Source organism: Schistocerca gregaria, chromosome 7, assembly GCF_023897955.1.
Source record: "Schistocerca gregaria isolate iqSchGreg1 chromosome 7, iqSchGreg1.2, whole genome shotgun sequence".
Lineage (NCBI taxonomy): Eukaryota > Metazoa > Arthropoda > Insecta > Orthoptera > Acrididae > Schistocerca > Schistocerca gregaria.
This window is the reverse complement of record NC_064926.1, coordinates 91,403,060-91,427,655: the sequence shown is the minus strand read 5'-3', so window position 1 is coordinate 91,427,655 and position 24,596 is coordinate 91,403,060.

The following is a 24,596-nucleotide window of genomic DNA, read 5'->3' as shown; positions in this document are numbered from 1 at the left end:
TTGAGAAAACACCCTAAAATTCTCATTAGAACAATATGGGATGGGTGTTATGGCATCAGAAAATGTATCACCAGGCCAAAATTTTAAACAGGTTGCTATCCTGAATAAGAACTTAGTTGCTGTTAACATTGTGAATACTTTAGTAGAGTTCATGAAACCTCTCAATATGGGAAGGTGCACATTAGACCTGTCCAAACGTCACATGTACCGATTCCATTATTAGATTGTGTAAACTCATTTCACTGATCCAAAGTTACTTTATATGGATACAGGTAGCTTCATCCATTGGGTGAAGCATTGCAATCCACATAGAGTAATGTGATGTCACTCCAGTGCATCTGGCACGTCTTCGAACGATAAACCTTACAGTATTGTTTCACAGAACGAGAGTGATATCAGTCCAATGAAAGACGTGGCGAATGAGTTGCCAGTTGTGGAGTTTGTGAGTCTTAGATCCAAAATGCATGCATATCACACATTGGAAGGCGTCACCCTGAGGCCACCAACTGAAGATTACTTGTAATGCCTATACGGCGGCGTTCACGAAGACCCACCACATCCACGGAGCATATGGTACATCAAACTAGTATTCAATCACTAGGGCATGACGCGTGCACTGTGCTGCATTCTAAAATTGGTCTGTAGCTCCATGACAATGCGTAGGTCATTTGTGGGGATGGGAATGAATCTCGCCCAGAGTCAAGCTGTTCACTTGATGAGAATGGTCTGAGTGATACAAAGTGAGTGTGTGTGTGAGAATAATGTATGTATGCGGTACAGTGTGACCCAGTTATCATAGTGTAAATATATTTTTAGTGTAAGTATATATGCATTCCACGTGTGGTGAAGTAGTTGTGCACTAGTGAATAAATATGCACACCATATGACGAAAGATAGTGTGAACAGATCGAAAATCCTGTAAAATATATGCACACAGTGTGTAGTGACATAGTTGTGCCCTTGTGTACAGATGCGCACCAAGTGTGCAGTGATAGTTTAAACTGACCCAAAATCGTGTAAATATATGCACACCATATGTGATGACAGAATGCCTACTTGCAAATAGGCATACTCTTATAAATACTACCTGCACATCACAGAAACAGAACACATTTTAAGTTTCACCTGCCACTAGTCATACAAATCTGATTAGTTTATGGAGATATATTGAACTCCCAGTCCATCGAAAAAAATTGTGAACATTTTCAACCAGTGCTACCCAACGAAAAAATTGAGAATATCTTCAGCCAGTGCTTCTGTGCCCCGAAAATTATAGATTAATATGCTTAAGTTCGATTTGCTGCAGAATCCTTGAACATATTCTCCTTTCTAATACAATAAACTTCCTTGAGACAGAGAAGCTTACATCCGCGAATCAGTAGAGTTTTAGAAAGCGTCGCTCGTGCGAAACTCAGCTTGCCCTTTTCGCACGTGATATACTGCAAACAGTGGATGAAAAGAAACAGGCAGATTCCATATTTCAAGATTTCTGGAAAGGATTTGACATGGTGCCCACTTCAGTCTGTTAAAGATAGTACAAGCATATGGAATAAGTTCACGGATATGCGAGTAGCTTGAAGACTTCTTAAGCAATAGAAAACCCAGTCTGTTGTCCTCGACAATGAGTATTCATCTGAGACAAGGGTATCGTCCGGAATGCCCCAGGGAAGTGTGACAAGATCGCTGTTGTTCTCCACCTACTTGAGATATTTGGGGGACAGGATGATTGTTTGCTGATGTTACTGAGGTGTACGGTAAAGCACCTAAGCTGAGTGGATGTAGGAAGATACAAGACGACCTATACAAAATTTCTAGTTGGTGTGATGAGTGGTACCTAGTTCTCAATATGAAAAAATATTAAGTGAATGCGGATGAATAGGAAGAATAAACACAGATGTAATCGAAGCAGTGGTCGCAATGGGAATGAGACAGGGTTGTAACCTATCCACGATGTTATTCACTCTGTATATTGAGCAAGCAGTAAAGGAAACAAAAGAAAAATTCGGAGTAGTAGTTAAAGTCCAGGGAGAAGAAATAAAAACTTTGTGGTTTGCCAATGACTTTGCAATTCTGTCAGAGGCAGCAAAGGACTTGGAAGAACAGTTGAACGGAATGGACAGTTTGTTGAAAAGTGGTTATAAGACGACCATCCACAAAAGCAAACCGAGCATAATGGATTGTAGTCGACTTAAATCAGGTGATGTTGAGGGAACTAGATTAGGAAACAAGACACTTAAAGTAGTAGATGAATTTTGCTATTCGGGAAGCAAAATAACCGATGATGTTCTAAGTAGGGAGGATGTAAAATGTAGACTGGCAATGGCAAGGAAAGCGTTTCTGAAGAAGAGGAATGTTAACATAGAGTGTAGATTTAAGCATCAGGAAGTCTCTTCTGAAAGTATTTGCATGTAGTGTCGCCAGAATGCCCCTGAAACAAGGACGATAAACAGAAAAGAAAGGAAGCATTTGATATGTGGTGCTACAGAAGAATGCTGAAGATTAGACGGGTAGATCATATAACTGATGAGGAGGTACTGAATAGAATCGGGGAGAGGAGAAATTTGTGGCACAACGTGACTAGAAGAAGGAAATGGTTGGTTGGACATATTCTGAGATATCAAGGGATCACCAAATCGTATAGGGAGGCCAAGAGATGAATATGCTAATCAGATTCAGAAGGATATCGATTGTAGTAGTTACTTGGAGATGAATAGGTTTGCACAGGATAGAGTACCGTGGAAAGCTGCATTAAACCTGTCTTTCGCCTAAACACCACAACAACAACAGTTGCAGTATTTCATGTTTCGGAAATAAAACGCTTTCAACCGTCTACTATCTTTTACAGGAACACCACCGGTTTCGTGATAAACACCAGTGGCGTTGTATACTGCGTGTGTATTGCATCAGCTGCGAAGAGTGTCCTTCCAGGTATAAAGGGCAGACTGGAAGAGAATTTGATATTAGGTTCCGAGAACACAAGAATATGAGGAATTCGAATTCTACTTCAAAATAGGCAGTTACTTGATTCTGGACATTCCATAAGAGTTGTAGCTAACAATTTAGAAGTGCTACACAGAGAGCTAACATGGACTTTTGGGAACAGATTGAAATTATGAGGAGTCTAAAGCTATACTCCAGCACACCATTAAAAACAGATGGAGTTCAGACATGGCAATGTATCATATAATTTTGATTGCCTTTCAAGGACACTACTCTTAGTTGTTCGGCTGATCCCTCGCTTGTTGTTCTATGCTCTTGCACCTGGTTTGTTTAGTATTAACGATTTTTGTGCTGAAGTGTTTTACAGTTTCTGTGGTAATGCTGTGAATCATTCCCATGATATTTGGATACCCATGAAAATGTCTGTAACTCTCCCATCCATGGGTACGTTGGCACCAGAACCCTCCATGGCATTCATGAGAGCTCTGAGTAGCAGTGCGACCCTGCATAGCGCTGTCGGCAGCTTCCCGGTATGAGATGAGTTTTCTTAACCATGGGATTTCAATGTTGCTAGGTTGGGGCTTTTACCTTTTCTTATTCTCTTATTTTGCTCTTACCATTGTAGGGAAACGTGCTTTTTAACATGCTAGTTCTTCAACTTGTCAGTTTGAGCTACGACGCATAGCTTGTTGAAGAAGGTAACACTATTTTATTTTGAGAATATTGAGTCTCCTCTTCCCATAGAAGGGCTTAAATGTTTTTCTGTCATGTAGGTATATCATACTGGTTGTCACAGAACACAGTTTATTGAGATAGTTATCTATTTTATAGCATAATGTGGATTGTAAATTTCCTGTCTTGTAAATGTAGTACTTGAAGATGTGATTTGAAACCACAAAACTGGTTGTGTTCCTGTAAAATTTCACTTACAGCTGAAGGAGGTTTATTTCAGAAGCATGGTTTACTTCAGTTGCAGTTGCCCTTGACAGGAAATTAACTGTAAGTGGTTTGGAGAACACACATACATGCTCAAAGCGGATTCCATCCGAATGTGTTAGCAGCGAGATGGAAACATCTGCCTTCCCGCAAAAAATGGTTCAAATGGCTCTGAGCACTATCGGACTTATCACCTGAGGTCATCAGTCCCCTAGAACTACTTAAACCTAACTAAACTAAGGACATCTCACACATCCATGGCCGAGGCAGGATTCGAACCAGCGACGGTGGCGGTCGCGCGGTTCCAGACTGAAGCGGCTAGAACCGCTCGGCCACTTCGGCCGGCTGCCTTCCCGCTACTAGACCGACCTACAATTATTGCTCGTATGCTGTTGGGGAGGAGTATCTCATTCTTCTTCTCCTTCTTCTTCTTCTTCTTCCTCTTCTTCTTGTCTTCCTTACCATTACAGGACCAGTCACTTTCAGTGAAGTCCCTGTCATGAGGATGCTTCATCTGCCATGATACTGACTACATCAGGTATTGATGTGCAATTGGCTTTTAAAGAAACAAATACTTTTAATAACAATAACAATAACATATGTAGTCACTATAGCGCAATCACCCTCCCGACTGAGCTACACTGTCTACATTATAACGAGAGGGTTTAAAACGAACTTAAACAGTCTCGATCACAAGAAACCTTTATTTTTATGGTTATAGGTTTCGGTAAGTTTGTGGGCATCTTCAGACCTCATATTGAAATTTGAACATAGAATGGATTTAGGGAATATCTGTAAATAGTAGTGACACATAAAATACACCTTATACAACAAATAATAAAAGAAGAAGTTGTACCCATTATGGTAAGTGGTGGTGCTGATCAGAGCAAAACGTCATCTGCTATGGAGAGAAATTGCCAACTATCGGGTGTATCATAATTAATGGCGTAAACACTTACAGTTGCAAGTATGCGATGCTAGAAGCAAAAGATGCTCAGTAAACATAGGGTAGAAAATGCATACCTTAAGAGCTACGAGGAATATTTCATCTTCGATACTGTCAAGCAAATCTACTGCTAGCTCTTTGCTTTCCACATTTTGGGAAGTAATAGTATGGACCAAAACAAGATAAAAGTGTCCAGTAAACATGTGCTCTAAAGTCCATACCTTAAGAGCACGTGCTCATCTTTCGCTACTTGGAAACACAACCCTTCCAATGAACAATTGCTCATAACTTTTAAGGTATGCATTTTAGAGCAAATGTTTACTGGTCATTTTTTTTCTTGTTTTGGTCCATACTACTACGTCCCAAAATGTGAAAGCAAAGAGCTTCCTGTTGAAGAGATGTGCTTCACAGTATCGAAGATTAAAAATTGCTCGTGGTATTCATTTTTGACCCTATGTCTAATGAGAATTTTTTGCTTATAGTATTGTGTACTATTGACCGTACACATTTACGCCATTGATTGTGTTACATCCTGTATACACAGAATTACATCAGCGATTGCCAATCAGGCATACAGAACTTAAAACTGTTGTTACAATAAGGAATATACATAATGGCTACATGAAAGCTAATAACAAATGCAGAGGTAGCTGCCTCACAGTATATAATATAACAGAGGATGTCAGAGCAGCAGCAGTGGCTGGATCTCAAAAACGTACTGGAATGCAGGTCGACATTTAGAAATGCTTGCCAGGTTCTACGTGTAGCCTCTAGCTCGCAGTGCCACTGAAAATAATGATTGACTGAAGCCGTTATTTATCATCGACACCTCCACACCGCTTCTATAGTAATTAGGCGTGCAGTGGACAAAGAATCACGTTTTTAATTAACACCTCGGTTGCTCTTCCTTAGGCGTTGACAGACGTGGAGTTCGTAACGGCTACTTCACTTACCGCTACCGCCTACTATCATGAGTATAATTACTTCTTTTATTACTTGTTATACAAAACGTACTTTTATATGTTACTACTATTCTCAGACATCACTCTATATACAGAGTGTTCATATTTCACTATGAGGTCTGAAGATCGTCAGAAACTGAACGAAACCAGTTTCCACAAAAACAAACGTTTCTTGCAGCCGACAGTGTTAACGTTCATTTGAAAGTACTAAGAAAACCCCACTATTCTCCACGAGAAATAGGCTAAAAAATTAATAATGATTGGGTCAGGAAGTAATAAATAATATCGATGTTAACTTTTTACGTAGTTTCCGAATAACTGTTCTTTTACTCACTAAATTCTGGACATACTTCCTTCAAACTGACGGGAGTATCACAAACCTCGGGTATTCCATCCATCAATTTAGCTTGGATGGACTCTATAACTATCAGAGCCGACTTTGGCACTGCACTGATGTAAGAACTAAAGCACTGTTGTAAGTCATCTACATGTAACTGCACACATGGAGATAGTTCACAACGTCATTTTATACAGCCCTAATGCGCGGTAGCCATCACTACAGTGTCTCTCTAACACATGAGATATCACCACCTTTAATCCAGATAAGTTACCTACAGTGTGGTGCCGTAAATAATTGGATTAGTCTTCAGATTTCACCCTCAGCGTTCTGTCATTGTACACTGATGTGACAGATAGGATCAGGCCAGCACAGTAAAAGTCCGAGAGAGACTGAGATTGGTTGTACTGTACTCTGTAGCCACCTGAGCACTGACGTTGGGTATTGCACAACATGCTTCTCCCCATCTGAACTTAGTAAACTGCATTTTCCATCTCCATCACCACACACCAGTCACTGTCTTTCTATGCCCACGTTCAGAAGCTTTGATTAACTAAGAAATGAATAGTGGTCTTGCACAGGGGGCTATTGGTAAGTTCTCATCCACCACTTCCACACACTGTACTTCCGGTATCACAGGACTGTTCCGCAGTTCAATGGACGGTGTGTATGTCGGAGTCCAGTACTGACATGCACCATGCTGCACGAGCACCCTGGTGCACGTCTGCGAGTCAGAGACAGACTGGGTGTCTTCATAAAGAGGCGCAGCTGATAATAACATATCGTTGTCTTGCTCCAACATGCAGACCAAGTGCGCTACAGGGTCCCACACCCTGTCAGTCGTTGCGGGTCCTGATATGCGCCACTGGAGACCGCTTGTGGTCCCGAGAATTCGGAGGCCATTGCCGCTGCTGCAGGTCCCGATAGCTGGAGATCACCTCAATTGTTAAGCAAAGAAAATGGAGAAGAACCATTAGATGTGAGACAGAGAAATGGAGCTGGACAAAGAAGAAGCAACAGCGAAAACATGTAATAAGTACTTGCTTTCCCACTTGTTCCCATTCTGCTGGTTAGGGCTGGATGTCCTCGGCTGCTGCTGCTGTAGACCCATCATGATCCTTCCACTGGCTGAGACCAGCGGGCTACCATGCTCGCCTTATATTCCTGACGTCACGCTCACATGACCAAATGCTGTGTTGTCAGTGGTTCCCACCGATTTTTCATCAATGGGTCAGAGCTTAGAGTGCTCTCTGGTGGCGGTATTTTGAACTAGGTCAGTTGAGCTGGGGTTAGAGGCATGTTGACTGGCTATTTCGAAAGGGGTACACAGTTGTAGAACAACCTTTTACCTGCATGAGCTACAAAATGCTTCTTCAAACCCTGCCACTGCATCACCATTATTTGCTGAAACGTATTCTTCCTCTTACACTCTTCCATTATCTTTCCTTTCCAATCATTATGTAAGGCTTACGGAGACAGTCCACGGCTGCATGCATAGGTAGTAGGTATTAAACACCTCTCTGCCTGACACCAACATCTCGTCAGCTGAACGCACTAGGACCTTTTCCCGACAATTTTCAACATGATAGCACCCAAAATAAAGAAAGTGACGTACCCTATATCCTTCCATACTATCAGCTCTGCACAGACTCAGCTTTTCCTGCCATTTTCCGTGTAGGGGAGAGGAGAGGAGAGAAGAGGTGAGTGCACTTTCACGTTCCAAATATTAAATAAGCAACAAAGAATGATGGGCTTTCCGCTCTAAATAGAAATATGCACACACCTATCTTCAGCAAATTGATTGAATAAACAATACGAAAATTGAATTTTATAAATGAAGAATGTATCCTCTGCAAAGTAACTGATATTGATTTCAATTTTGTGTCACGAGATCCTTGCGATCCAGCACCTCAGCACGGACTAAGAGATTTTTCACACCAGTTTTTTTCAGGGATTGGTGATGTTGGTGAGGGGGGGGGGGAGGAAGGAGAGGGATAAGGGGTGGGGAGGGCTTGTGGTTTTACAGAAGAGGAGTAGGTGACTCACCGGTTGGCTTAAAATTTTCCAGTGGGGAAGGGGTAATTAATTGATCAGCTTAATTAATTAATTTGATATCAATTTTATTGCAATAGTTTCCTCGTATCAGCTTTGCTATGGTACTGTTAGACATTTATAAAAATACATTTCCGAAATTTCTCAGGCAGCACTTACATAATGCATAATAGACAGATGCTCGTCGATAATATACATTAATTTCTAGCGAAGTTACCTAATGATCATTAGTGATGAACATGTAACTAGAGAAATCGTAATTACTATTCAGTTGCTACGATAAGAAACGTGAGGAGAGGAATACAATAAACTGAATTGATGTGCATGATTTTTGCAGGTTGTCCTGCTGTAGTATCTGAAAATCGTGAAGAACCAAAAGTAGAAGTGAATCTCCAGAAAAATATAGTCAGAATAGCAGCTTCATAAATCTCTTCAGAGACAACTAAGCATTTAGCTGCGATAAACGCACAATACTTATTAGTTACACCTATTCGTTAAATAGAAATGGATATAAAATTCACTTGTGTAGCAGAATCAGCTCATGAAACTGGTTTAGAGGAAACTCGAGCTGGGCGATGTATTCTGGCCAGCGTTCAACATCAGGACTGAAGGCACGAAATGGCGGCGCCGTCGTTGGAGGTGCCGTAGTAGCTGTAGTTTTTAGTGTGATCAGTCCATTTATGGCAGCAAGCAGCTGCGTCATTTGCTGAGCATGAAACGTACAATATCGGACAGCGAAGCCATGGTTTACACAAATTAACATCTTATAGCGACTGGGGGAAGCATTCATACACTCACACGGTCATATCACAAAAAAGCGAAGCAGTACCGGGCAAAAAATGATAGGAGAGGAAAGGGGAAACCTCCTAACCAGCTTTTCTATCCCGCCTGGAATGCGGCGCTTGGGTCTGCTCCTGCAAATTGAAGGGTAGGCCGAAAGTAGGAAGTGAGTAGGAGCAGGACAAGGTAAAACAGGTTGGTACTGCGTGTCAAATTATAGAGGTTCACTATAAGCTAAAACAAGTTAATAAATGGTTACGTAACTTTGGAATGATGAGCAAGCCTTAGACCTGTCGTAAGTAGTGTAACGTCTCTCTATGAAGCCAAGTATCCCGGCCGTCTGCTCTCGATCAATGGCCTGAATCCGGAGCGGAGCTCGTAGAGCTCCACAGCGCCGGCTAGAGGGCGCTGTCGTCGGTGTCTCTCGAAGTGCCAACTTATGAACGTGCACCTACGTCGTGGTATCGTTGCTATCGTTACCACACATTGAGGAATGGAAAATAAACGGATTAAGAATAACATCAGTGAAAGTTCAATGCATCTACACTAGCCTATATTATAAATGAGATAAAGTATTAGTGTTAGGGAGACGAAGCTTGAGGAAAATTTTAATTCCAAGACTAATGATGAAATATACAGAAAACATTTACATATGCAATTGGCGAAAATGACATCCTCTTTATCTTTTTGGACATTTTCATAGTGTGAACGCCAATAGGCAATAAAAAAAAGATCTCCATTTATCTACTGTAAGAGACATTAGCAAAAGACTGAACCACAGGAGGTAATATAGATTTTTAAAAAACTTATGAGATGAGGAAGAAGCACCAGGAAGAAATGTTCCAGGTGGAACTTGCTAAAAGCAAGAAAAATGTGACAGTCATGGGACATCAAATGTGATACGGTCTGTGGAGAGAGTAATGAGATATATTGGATAAATGATATAATGTTAGAGGGGAAGGAAGTGGAAACTGAGAAGATAATGGTAATGGGTAGTATTAACTAATTCGTCAGGAGAGGAAAATAAACCTAGATATACATAATGTTGTTGTTGTGGTCTTCAGTCCTGAGACAGGTTTGATGCAGCACTCAATGATACTCTATCCTGTGCAAGCTTCTTCATCTCTCAGTACTTACTGCAACCTACATCCTTATGAATCTGCTTAGTGTATTCATCTCTTGGTCTCCCTCTACGATTTTTACCCTCCACCCTGCTCTCCAGTGCTAAATTTTTGATCCCTTGATGCCTCAAAACATGTCCTACCAACCGGTCGGTCCCTTCTTTTTGTCAAGTTGTGCCACAAACTCCTCTTCTCCCCAATTCTATTCAATACCTCCTCATTAGTTATGTGATCTACCCATCTAATCTTCAGCATTCTTCTGTAGCACCACATTTCGAAAACTTCTATTCTCTTCTTGTCCAAACTAATTATCGTCCATGTTTCACTTCCATACATAGCTACACTCCATACCAATACTTTCAGATACGACTTCCTGACACTTAAATCTACACTCGATGTTAACAAATCTCTCTTCTTCAGAAACGCTTTCCTTGCCATTGCCAGTCTACATTTCATATCCTCTCTACTTCGACCATTATCAGTTATTTTGCTCCCCAAATAACAAAACTCCTTTACTACTTTAAGTGTCTCATTTCCTAATCTAATTCCCTCAGCATCACCCGATTCAGTTAGACTACCTTCCATTATCCTCGTTTTGCTTTTGTTGATGTTCATCTTATATCCTATTTTCAAGACACTGTCCATTCCGTTCAACTGCTCTTCCAAGTCCTTTGCTGTCTCTGACACTATTACAATGTCATCAGCGAACCTCAATGTTTTTATTTCTTCTCCACGAATTTTAATACCTACTCCGAATTTTTCTTTTGTTTCCTTTACTGCTTGCTCAATATACAGATTGAATAACATCGGGGAGGGGCTAAAACCCTGTCTCACTCCCTTCCCAACCACTGCTTCCCTTTCATGCCCCTCGACTTTTATAACTGCCATCTAGTTTCTGTACAAATTGTAAATAGCCTTTCGCACCCTGTATTTTCCCCTTGTCACCTTCAGAATTTGAAAGAGAGTATTCCAGTTAATATTGTCAGAAGCTTTCTCTAAGTGTACAAATGCTAGAAACGTAGTTTTGCCTTTTCTTAATCTTTCTTCTAAGATAAATCGTAAGGTTAGTGTTGCCTCATGTGTTCCAACATTTCTACGGAATCCAAGCTGATCTTCCCCGAGGTCCGCTTCTACCAGTTTTACCATTCGTCTGTAAAGAATTCGTGTTAGTATTTTGCAGCTGCGACTTATTAAACTGATAGTTTGGTAATTTTCCACATCTGTCACCACCTGCTTTCTTTGGGATTGGAACTATTATATTCTTCTGGAAGTCTGAGTGTATTTCACCTGTCTCATACATCTTGCTCACCAGATGGTAGAGTTTTGCCGTGACTGGCTCTCCCAAGGCTGTCAGTAGTTCTAAAGGAATGTTGTCTACTCCCGGGTCCTTGTTTCGACTCAGGTCTTTCAGTGCTCTGTCAAACTCTACACGCAGTATCTTATCTCCCATTTCGTCTTCATCTACTTCCTATTCCATTTCCATAACATTGTCCTAAAGAACATCGCCCTTGTATTAACCCTCTATATACTCCTTCCACCTTTCTGCCTTCCCTTCTTAGCTTAGAACTGGGTTTCCATCTAAGCTCTTGACATTCATACAAGGGTTCTCTTCTCTCCAAAGGTCTCTTTAATTTTCCTGTAGGCAGTATCTATCTTATGCACAGGGAGATCAGCCTCAACATCCTTACATTTCTCCTCTAGCTATGTCTCCTTAGCCATTTTGCACTTCCTGTCTATCTCATTTTTGAGACGTTTGTATTCCTTTTTGCCAGCTTCATTTACTGCATTTTTATATTTTCTCCTTTCAACAATTAAATTCAATATTTCTACTGTTCCCCCAGGATTTATATTAGCCCTAGTCTTTTTACCTACTTTATCCTCTGCTGCCTTCACTACTTCATCCCTCAGAGCCACTCATTCTTCTTCTACTGTATTTCTTTCCCCCATTCCTGTCAATTGTTTCCGGGTGCTCTCCCTGACACTATCTACAACCTCTGGTTTGCTCAGTTTATCTAGGTCCCATCTCCTTAAATTCCCACCTTTTTGCAATTTCTTCAGTTTTAATCTACAGTTCATAACCAGTAGATTGTGGTCAGAGTCCACATCTGCCCCTGGAAATGTCTTACAATTTAAAACCTGGTTCCTAAATCTCTGTCTTACCATTACATAATCTATCTGATACCGTTTAGTATCTCCAGGATTCTTCCATGTATACAACCTTCTTTTATGATTCTTGAACCAAGTGTTAGCTATGATTAAGGTATGCTCTGTGCAAAATTCTACCAGACGGCTTCCTCTTTCGTTTCTTCCCCCCAATCCATATACACCTACTATGTTTCCTTCTCTCCCTTTTCCTACTGTCGAATTCCAGTCACCCATGACTACTAAATTTTCGTCTCCCGTCACTACCTGAACAATGTCGTTTAGCTTATCATACATTTCATCAATTTCTTCATCATCTGGAGAACTACTTGGCATATAAATTTGTGCTACTGTAGTAGGCATGGACTTTGTGTCTATCTTGGCCACAATAATGCGTTCACTATGCTGTTTGTAGTAGCTCACCCGCACCCCTATTTTTTTATTCATTATTAAACCTACTCCTGCATTACCCCTATTTGATTTTGTATTTATAACCCTGTATTCATCTGACCAAAAGTCTTGTTCCTCCTGCCACCGAACTTCACTAATTCCCACTATATCTAACTTTAACCTATCCATTTCCCTTTTTAAATTTTCTAACCTACCTGCCCGATTAAGGATTCTGACTTTCCAAGCTCCGATCCATAGAACGCCAGTTTTGTTTCTCCTGATAACTACGTCCTCTTGAGTAGTCCCCGCCCGGAGATCCGAATGGGGGATTATTTTACCTCCGGAATATTTTACCCAAGAGGACGCCACCATCATTTAATGATACAGTAAAGCTGCATGCCCTTGGGAAAAATTACGGCCGTAGTTTGCCGTTGCTTTCAGCCGTTCGCAGTACCAGCACAGCAAGGCCGTTTTGGTTATTGTTACAAGGCCAGATCAGTCAATCATCCAGACTGTTGCCGCCGCAACTACTGAAAAGGCTGCTGCCCCTCTTCAGGAACCACACATAATAGGAGCAAAAGATAAATAAATAATTTATTCGCAACCGGACAGAAATAAAATCTCAAATTAAAATCTTCAGAGTCGAGAATTTTCCGGGATGGCACATATAAACATAACGTAACAGATAAATAGAAAATAACACAAAATGCCTATGGAGCACTATCGTGTCTTGGACAAGAAGAAATACTGGGTTTTCGGAAATTCCCGTAGCAAACCTCTAGAACTCGTAGAGGGGAGCGAGTAGATTGTATTTTGAATTGGAGCCCATGTTCAGAAAGGTTCTGTTTCCCGGCTACAACCATTTGAAAACATGTTGGTGACATCTACTTCTACATCTACATTCATACTCCGCAAGCCACCCAACGGTGTGTGGCGGAGGGCACTTTACGTGCCACTGTCATTACCTCCCTTTTCTTTTCCAGTCGTGTATGGTTCGCGGGAAGAACGTCTGTCTGAAAGCCTCCGTGCGCGCTCGAATCTCTCTCATTTTACATTAGTGATCTCCACGGGAGGTATAATTAGGGGGAAGCACCCTCTCGGAACCTGGCGAGCAAGCTACACCGCGATGCAGAGCGCCTCTCTTGCAGAGTCTGCCACTTGAGTTTGCTAAACATCTCCGTAACGCTATCACGGTTACCAAATAACCCTGTGACGAAACGCGCCGCTCTTCTTTGGACCTTCTCTATCTCCTCCGTCAACCCGATCTGGTACGGATCCCACACTGATGACCAATACTCAAGTATAGGTCGAACGAGTGTTTTGTAAGCCACCATCTTTGTTGATGTACTACATTTTCTAAGGACTCTCCCAATGAATCTCAACCTGGTACCCGCCTTACCAACAATTAATTTTATATGATCATTCCATTTCAAATCGTTCCGCACGCATACTCCCAGATATTTAACAGAAGTAACTGCTACCAGTGTTTGTTCCGCTATCGTATAATCATACAATAAAGGATCCTTTTTTCTATGTATTCGCAATACATTACATTTGTCTATGTTAAGGGTCAGTTGCCACTCCCTACACCAAGTGCCTATCCGCTGCAGATCTTCCTGCATTTCGCTACAATTTTCTAATGCTGCAACTTCTCTGTATACTACAGCATCATCCGCGAAAAGCCGCATGGAACTTCCGACACTATCTACAGACCATTGTTACGAATAATCGATTAAGCATGAGTCAGTGCATCGCATGTTTTACAGTTTCGCTCATTAACAAGCAAACAAATCACACGCGTACTAGTTGACGTCATCTCTTTAACGTGATGCAGTACGGCCTCTTCCAAATCGGCAGTGACGCGTCTCCTTAGAGCGTCACCGTTACGCCTACCTTTTCTCGAAGTTGTTGTGCGATTGTGGCGTGAAGGGAATGCGATGGAGTTGGACGCTGTGGCGAGCGAACTTGATAAAGGCGACGAGCAGCTCTTGGATCACCAATGAGCTTCGCCATTCAGAAGGATCATGTCGTTGTATTCTGACAAGTTGCACTCTACCATGTTACTCTAATGCTCACAGACACATGAATGAGGCGCGAATCTGGTCAGAGAAGTAGCCAGAATTAAAACAGCTTCAGCCAATCCGAAGTAACCATCCCCTTCCTCCCCCCTCCCACCTACCCACCATGACTACCGTGTTGCATACCTCTCTAGCAAACTTGTTTTGAAACGGTTGTAACACGAAAACCATACGTTTCCAGACGCGGGATACTATTCAAAATATCATGTACTCACTCCCCTCTACAAGTCCTAGGAGTCTTAACGGGAATTTCCGAACACCTATTATAAGGAAACAAAAGAAGGAGTTACACGAATTAAAGTGTCATACCAAAGTAGCGGTTTATCCATCCTGCAGATGGCATTGTTGTACTAACTGAAGTTAATGATTAGTTGTCTGATAAAGCAAGTATATTGGAAACGAAATTGAGTGACACTGATTTTTTTAAAGGAATATAAACCTAAATCATGTATCTATCGATAATCACGACATAGAAGTGTATTGTTCTTTGTTCCGTTTACAAATTATACAACCACAAATGTAGTATAGAAAGAGATGAAGCATCTGATAACGTCTGGTTAACGAAAATCTCATCTTCAGGATTTGACACTCATTTGTTATGTTCAGTGATTTAACTCTTCTTATTTGTCTTGTCTGCTATACCCTTGAATTACTTCAAGTGAAGAGAGGAAATAACCTGCTTGATCCCTGTTCACTATCATGATTCAGCTGAACGCCATTCTCTTGTCGCTTTGTTGTCGATGCCTGGATAAAGTGTAACTGTAATCAGCGCACACGATCAAAAACCAGAGCGACATATCCATGTGTGATTTTAAATGGTGTAGAAATACTGTATCTCTACAGGCGAGTAAGTAATGTATTTAACTGTTTCAAATAACGTAACTCAAAAGTAATATGGACAATACTGCGACGGACGGAGTCACTGGCTATGTTTAAAATCTGGATAAATGAAACCTGATTAAATAAGATCCATTGTATTTCGTAAATTTATAAAACTAGACGTTGAAGGTATCTCTGATTGCTGGCCCGTGCTATTTTCCGTGACAATTAGTCGTCAGTGATACAATGTACTTGCATTTGTTCAGAAATGAGCTTCAGATTTTTTCTGTATGTCTCATACTAAAATGAAACCAGTCAGAACTGATTGTCTCTTAAGCGCAGAATAATAATACGACTGAGTAAAATCTATAAAGTTTCTGTAACTCTTGTATGTTATCTTCATAGCACACTTCTTCGACTGTTCAGCAACTACCTCTTCCAGATTTACGCACACACTATAAAATTCGGATCTACATACAGATGTTCTGCTGTCTACTGCCTTGTCATATGACAGTCTTCTATTAGTTTGTAATGCAGGCCGTTTCCTATCTCCCGGGATCTTGTAACGAATTACTTTACGCTCTGACGTATCTGTTCTTCAGCTTCCCAAACCACATTCATTTCAGTTCATCATGACTGCTATGACATCCTTAACTGATTTCTGAATATTGTGATCTTCATAATCATTCAGTTCAATGTCTCCTGTAAAATGTGAACTACCTTCTGCTGGTCCTGTCTACGTAGAAACTCTTACAATAAAATAAATAACTCCCGAAAATGAGTTTGTTTTATAAGACGTACTTCTGCACAACATTAGCGTTATTTTAATTACAAACGTTCAATGTCATGCGAAATAGATATTCACACTTTTAGCACCACCTGGGTACACAGAAAAATAACTTGCCACTCACACTGCGACTGTCGTTCCTATTATAGTCAAGGTATGAAAAACCAAGCCACACCCTGAACCCCTTCGAAGTTTCACAGCCCAGAGCTAAAAAATAATGAGCAACGATAATACAAAATACCAGAGCTGTTTAAAATCTTTTTGCTTGAAAAAAAAAAGAGAACATTTTTCAACAATCATTCTCAAGGAGCAAGCGTATTAAATGTGAGACACATTCTTGTCCAGTTACGAAATTTTTGAGCCAATTTTGATATAACGGTAGTAAAGCAACGTTAAATTCCAGAACCACTAGTGGGTTTCAATTACAACTGCACTCGGCTGTGGAGATACGAACTAGTCCTATGTGGCATTCTTTGCCTGTGTCTTCTTACCCCATTTCATTCTTCCTGAGGTATGAGATACTGTACACTGAACAATTAAGACGGAATGTGCATTTTAAGTCCGCGTCCACGGACGAATTTTATATCGAATCCACACATTGATTAAAAATATAACGTTCCAGGTATTTTGGGATTTACTTCAAAATGTGACGCTCACCACTTCAGTTATAAAGTAGCTGATTCTCACTCTTACTTTTCACATTTCCTGTAATGAAGGCATTAATTCTCTGTTAAACTTTTTCAGCACTCTAAGTCCCAATTTAAAGGTTTATTTCAAGTCTACAGAAAATACCGTGAGCTCAATTTACCTCCTCTAAATCCTTTTAGTTCTACTAGCTGAGACACAGTTGAGGATAGAACAGTGATCTAGGAAACGTAAAATAAATTTCATCCATTTCCGTAAATGACCACAAAGTTGTTAAGTTCTTAGACTATCGGTTTCAACCTATGGTGGCCATCATCACATACGCAACAGAACATGGGAAAACCAAATACAACTAGTAGGCGATCCACATCTTAAAACAAAAATAGACCGCAATAAAAAGTATTACTTTCATACGTGCAGAAACACGCACTTAAAATATGACTAGGCCTATTTGTTTTAAAACATCTAACATAACAAATCCATAGTGACATCGTTAAAAAATGCTAACAAAATCAACTTAGCTTCGTCGCACGTATTTATTCTCAACTTTTCTTCGTGTGAAACCATTAAAGTGGCACTGAAGATGAAACTCACTAAACAAATGTGAATGGTATCGGCTTCTCTTCTTTCAAAGATCCCCAGTACACATTCAGCTAAGACGTAGAGCAGAAATTGCTCGAAATATACAATTCTCTATAATGCATCTAATTTACTACATGTTGCATTATAAATGCATAAAATAGACTGCTAGTAATTCCAGAAGCTGCCAGATGTCAGGCAGTTAATTTATGCCTATAACAATATAGTTCTGTGAGAGGTTTTCCATAGATTTGCTGTACGTAGCATATAGGCGTAGTGAACCGCTGTTTTGTCCACACAAAATCATACTGCTATTCCAAAAAATAATCATAATGCTGTGTCCTTTCCAATTATATATGTCGTCTTTGGGCACAAACTGAGATATGAAGAAAATGTAAGAGCATCATTGGAGACCATCTTGAAAAGCAACAAACCGTCTAGCTACTTTTGTAGTGGGTGTTTGGTTAAAGGAATAATCAGTGAATTTACGGTACAGCTTCGTATCTAATCACACCACTGAAATTTTCAGTGACCTTCAGGCGACTGACTAATTCCTGCACGTACACACAGCTCAATATCTCCCGAGGGTTTTCATTGCATCACCGTTGCCGTCCACTAAAGTGGACTGCTTTTAAGCACGGCCAAAGAGTTTTCATGAATAAATTTCACGCTGTGGTGGGACTAAGTGATGCAAATCCGGGGGGTATAATTTTAGTTAATCCAAGTGCGAAGTAATGCTGCAGATAGAGTTAACTTATTACAAAATGTAAATGTGCGCTTTTGTGATGCTTCTATTCTGAAATAGTGTCGCACGAAGAGTAACGTGAAACTCTGTTTATTAAAAAAAAACACTAAAATTAATTAGTTACTGCAGCTTCAGACACTTCTGAATGACTTACATGTCCTTCAAGCACTTCAATGAAATCTTGAGACATAGAACACTATTAACAATGCCAGCAGCAGCATGCAGCTCTTGTGGCAGATTGTTACATTGGGGTGAATGTAATGGTATGGGAATAGGGGAATTAAATGGATTTCTTCCATTGCATTGCAGATGATGTTCAAGAGATAGGAAAGTAGCGGAACAAATGTCTGAAATGTAGGTGGGTAGATTAGAGCCCTTCAGGCTGATCTTGGTAGTGCTGGGGAGGAACTGGTGAGGTTAAGGGGGGAGGAGGGTGAAGGCAGGTGGGAAGTGGTAGCAAGGAACAGGGGCCACAGAAAGAGAACAGTACTGAACAGTTTCATCATTTGCATAAACAACAGATTTGCCTTGTTACCTCAGTCAGCTAAGGAAGAGGCCAAAGTAGATATAAGTGTAGTCAGCACCGAACAGACTTTCACTAGGTAACCAACTGTTGCAAAACAAGTAGTAAGTAGGAGAGAAGTTCTGTAGTTAGGTAGTAGCCATGGAAGAGGTGTGGACAAGATCTTGCAGGAAAAATTACGTGACAGGTACCAGGTCACAAGTATTTTCAAGCCCAGAGCATGACTTAGCCAAGTCATTGAGGATGTAGTTTTACAAAGCAGAATCGTGTTGTGGTACTGGGTGGACTGGGAAAATGGCATCTGCAACCAACCATAAAAATGTTGACTTGGTTCCTGCTTTTGGCCCAAACGAACAGCTATTTCAGGAGGGTCAATAAGGAACTAGATCAGCTGCTTTGGGAGGCTACTTTTTCAGGTATAGGTTTGGTTCCTGTTTATGTTATTGTAACGTGTCACTTCATAATACATGCTCTGCATCTCAGTAGGAAAAATAAAGATAAACTATCCGGGATGATTGCAAAATCTTTAAGGAGGGGGGGAGGAGGGGGGCACTGAAACTCATGAGAGTACTTTTATAGGCTAAGATAAGTGTCCAGTCATTCTACATTGATTGAAATTAAGCTTAATGAGATGTTCAGACAGGCAGGTACTAGAGATGTGAAAAATCACAAGATTCTCATAAATTTACAGTGAAAAATTATGTTGTTATGTCACAAGATTCGCATAAAATCACAGTGAAAAATAATGTTAATATATTGCATCAGAAAATCAGGGGATTAGAAAACAAAGTTGATGAGCTTCTTACTTGTTTAGAAGATTTAGAAACTGAGGGTGGAATAGATGTACTAAGCCTGTCTGAACATCATACAGTCATAGGTATGGAAATAGTAAATGTAGGTAGATATAAGCTTCTACCACATGTAAGTAGAGACACTATGGAGAGATTAGGAGTTGCCATATGTGTTAAAATCTGTCACAGTGTGACAAATTAAGAAATTAAAAAAAAATGACATAGAGCAAAATATAGAAGCATGTGCGTGTGAGCTTAAACTAAATAATGGCACTTTTATAATTGTAGCCGTGTACAGGTCCCCACTGGGTAATTTTCAACTATTTTTTAAAAACGTGGATTCTTTGTTGTGCTACCTGTCAGACAAAGGGAAGCAAATTATTGTTTGTGGGGATTTCAATGCAGATTTTCTGAAATAGTCTGATAGCAATCTTGAACTTGAAGTATGACTTGGTTCTTTCAATCTGATATCAGTTACTGATTTTCCTACTTGGGTGGTACACGAAAGTAGCACACTGATAGATAACGTTCCACAGACCAAGATAAATTTAATCAAATAAAAACTTTTCCTGTTAAGAATGGTCTGTCTGATCATGATGCACAGCTAGTTATAGTATATGAAATACCTCCATACAGTAATGCAAAACAGTCCTCCAAAATAGTTCATTCCATTATCGATTTAACAGTTCAAATTTTTAGCGAAAGCTTGCAACAGTTACACTGGGATGAGGTGTACAATGAACATGATGCTAATTCAAAATTTAACCTATTTCATGATGCCTTTGTGAGTATATTTGAAAACAGTTTCCCTAAGAAAACAGTGACCTATAATGGTAAGAAACCATGTAAAAAGCCATGGCTTACTAAAGGGATAAAACTACTTTGCAAACAGAAAAGAGAAATTTATCTTATTGGTAGGAGTAATAACGATTCCCAAATAGTGAAACATAAAAACTACATCACTGTATTAAGAAAAGTTATTAAAAAGTCCAGAAGTATGTGCATTATGTCTGAGATTAGCACATCTGGTAATAAAAACAAAACAATTTAGAATACTGTGAAAATGAAAACAGGGCAAGCGAGAACACAGGAAGACTGTATTTCTATCAAACACAATGAAAAGTTTGCTAACAAGAAGTAGAAAACATTTTTAGTAAATATTTTTTAAGTGCTGTAGATAAAATAGGCTTCAGCTATTCATTACAAAATGCAAGGCAGTATACAGAAGAGGAAGTACCTATAGATTTTGATAAAATTGAAAATCAACCCGCCTCTCCTACTGAAAGTAGGAAAATAATAAATTCCCTCAAAAGCTCACATGAATTGATGGCATTTCCAACAGAGTACTAAAAGCTTGTTCCCAACAAATAAGTAGAACTGTCAGCCACATATGTAGTAGCTCACTGGAACAGGGCATTTCTCCTGATAGACTGAAATACGATGTTGTCAAACCATTGCATAAAAAAGAGAGAAATCTGATGCTAACAACTACTGCTCAATCTCACTTCTAATAGCTTTATCCAAAATTCTTGAAGAAGTAATGTATTCGAGAGTAGCATCACACATATTTGTAGAAATGAAATATTAACAAAATGCCAATTTGGTTTTCAGAAAGGTTTTTCAACAGAAAATGCTATGTATCCTTTCACTGATCAAACATTAAATGCACTGAATAATCGAACATCACACATTGGGATATTTTGTGATGTCTTGAAGGCTTTTGATTGTGTGAATCACGAAATTCTTCTAGATAAGCTTAAGTATTGTAGAATGAGTGGAACAGTGCACAAATGATTTAATTCATACTTAACTGGAAAATTGCAGAAGGTTGAAATTAACAGTACAAATAGTCTGCAAAGAGCAGCAGGCTCCTCTAACTGGGGAGGTATCAAGAATGGTGTCCAACAGGGTTCAGTTTCGGGTCCGTTATTGTTCTTAATATATGTTGACGAATCGAGCATAATTTGCCAATAGCTGTTTAAAAGTCCATGGATGACAAAACTTTCACATCATGAATACTTCGCAGCAGTTCCTCCAGTCCTTCTGGCCTATTTGTCTCGGACATGATGACCGTATTTATTTGCCACGAGTGCAACAACAAACGCACGGACTTGTCCCGCTTTCGCAAAACGAGTAATGGTGAATTATAGGAACTCCTAGCTCGCTCTATTATACCCTGCTCCAACATCCTACTTAATTCGGCCTCCACACCACTCTTGTGCACCATTGGGATAGGGGTAGAGCTTAACAAAGAATGGAAGATGCTCGCGCACCGTAAAGCGGTACAGAAATCCATCAATTTCCCCTGGTGAATCCGAAAATACTCGGGCGGGTCTTCTCAGAGCGCGACACAGCTCCACACGATTCACTTCGTGGCTCCAGCACCAGCAATACACCTTTCCACGGCGCTCGTGAAAACATCGCTCCTATCATGCCCGTTAGGTTGTGAATCTAGGTCACTAATCAAATTGAATAAAACCTCTTGCCCAGGTCACGACTGAGTCCTAACGTCAAATTTCAGACAGACTCCTTGCTCGTAACACATTCCTCAATAATTAGACTGACAGTGTTGCTCCCAGCAACGATAATCATAGCACCACCAGCCACGTCGATTACGGCGCGGTGGGCATTCATAAAGTCAGTCCCCAATATCATCGCCCCACTCATTAGCGGCATCACAAAAAAATTGATTTCAAACTCATGACCTAGAAAGACGAAGTTTACTCGAGTCTGTACTTTAATTTTAACACTTTTTCCATATATCACGCCCCTGAGCGTGGTTCCTCTCACCTGGAAAGCCGGCCAACTCCCCGTTTCCTCAGACATCCGAAACGCCGCCTCACTAATAAGCTAAAAGGGGCTGCCTGTATCGACTACACATCTAAGACTGACTCCCAGACACGACTGGGTTTACCGCGGGCACACCGACACTGTGGCCCTCCTTCAACAAATCCCTAATATCGTCTTCCTCTGTCAAATGCACATCAATATCATCAATAGCACTGCTCCTCATTAAGTTGACGTCAATCGAATCAGCCAATAGTCATTGATCCCTTTGATAAGGGGCATTTGGCGGATTGTGCCAAGGGTGTGCGGAACGAATTTCAAGACCCGCTGGTGGACCACTGGTAATGTTTACAGCATCCCTGTTGTTGCTCGTTCGATAATTATTCTGTGGTCGGTCACGACTACCGTTCCTAGGTCCGCTATAATTGCAACTAAATCTCTGCTCATTACCATATCTTCTAAACTCCCCAGGGTGTCTTTGATTTCCTCTCGGCGAATGATGACCATTGGCATCGTTTGTTCTGTTGTGGTTGGCAGGAGAGCCAACCGTGTTAGTAAAGGAGGCCGAAATGCACGCGTTTTAGCTCACGCAGGCTGGCGTGAGGTCTGGAACATGACAAGGGAATTAGAATTTAGAAAAACGGACGTAGCTGGTGGAATACTTAACTTTAATCCATTAATGACGAACGTCGCTCTTTATGGTACATGATTCACAATATCAATAGTACGGATACTGGCGCCTTTCTAGGTCGTAGCAAATGACGTAGCTGAAGGCTATGCTAACTATCGTCTCGGCGAATGAGAGCTTAGAAGTCAGTGAACCATCGCTTGCAAAGTCGGCTGTACAACTGGGGCGAGTGCTAGGGAGTCTCTCTAGACTAGACCTGCCGTGTGGCGGCGCTCGGTCTGCAATCACTGATAGTGGCGTCAGGCGGGCCCGACGTATACTAATGGACCGCGACCGATGTAAAGGCTACCACCTAGCAAGTGTGGCGTCTGGCGCTGACATCACAACTATGACCAAATTCGCCATCGTTTCCGGAATCATCGTCGGAATAATGGCCCTTTCGTTTATTTCTTTCAACTTGATGGGCCGTTAACTCTTTTAGGTGAAGTTCTAAACTGGCCATGTGCTCACATAGTCCCCCGGTAACCCCTCATTGTTTTATATTTATTTGACACTGTCCGCGCGGACATTCTGTTATCGACCGTATTTCGTCGGCATCCATTGATGATGAGGTAATCGTTTCCCTATTATTGTTAGACTTACGCGCTACTGTGTCTGAGACCCTGGATATTTCTTCTCGCATCTCTCGGTGGGCCGTGTATTGTTGTGTTTCCATACGCCGTTCCTCTCGCTCGAGAGCTATTATCGCCTGGCTGAGGGTTTCTACCTGCATGCTAAGATGGCCCGGGCACTTAGCCGCAGTGCCCTCTATTCGGGACACAGGAGCCGGGTGGTCACTGTGGCATTGTTCTGCTAACGTGCGGAGATCCCTAGCGGAACTTCGTCCTACTCGGGACTCAAGTGCCGCTGGTTCACTCCGGTATTGTTCTGCTAGCATACGTAGATTCTCAGCGAATATTTCTTCTTGCTTCATCACCCGCTTACTAATGACTAGCTGCCCTGTTCTAAAGCGGGGATGCGTTGGTCAATGATCGCCAGTTTCTCCCCAACACCCTGTACTATTTCACTACTCAGTCTCTTATTTGCTTCCTCAATATGTCTCCTATTTTCTTCTGCTTGTTTTTTTTTTTCGCTTCCTCGATATGCCTCCTATTTTCTTCTGCTGGTTTTTGATTCGCTTCCTTGATAAGTCTCCTATTACTGTCTAGTAATTCTCGTAACATAGTCTGTAATGAATTTGCATCTATCGAATGATTCGAAATCACTACAACAGGCTCAGGATGGACAGCACTAATACTTGCGTTTCCCGCGTTTCGTTCCTGGTAGGTTTCGACTTTTGATCTCGTCCTTGTTCAGGGTTATTGTCTGGCTGGTTTTTCCGATCGCGGCCCTGAACTGCTACGCGTCTCTATCATAAGGATAGTTACTCCGTGCTCCAAAATACAACAACAATACTGCCAAAGTGTCCTAATGGATTCACAGTCCCCACAAAACACCCAAGATTTACTGTATGACACCGATACACGCCACAGGACAAGAATCAACCCACACTTGTAACACAATGGAATACTAAATCAAAATGTCTATGCAGTAAGACATAAAAAAGAT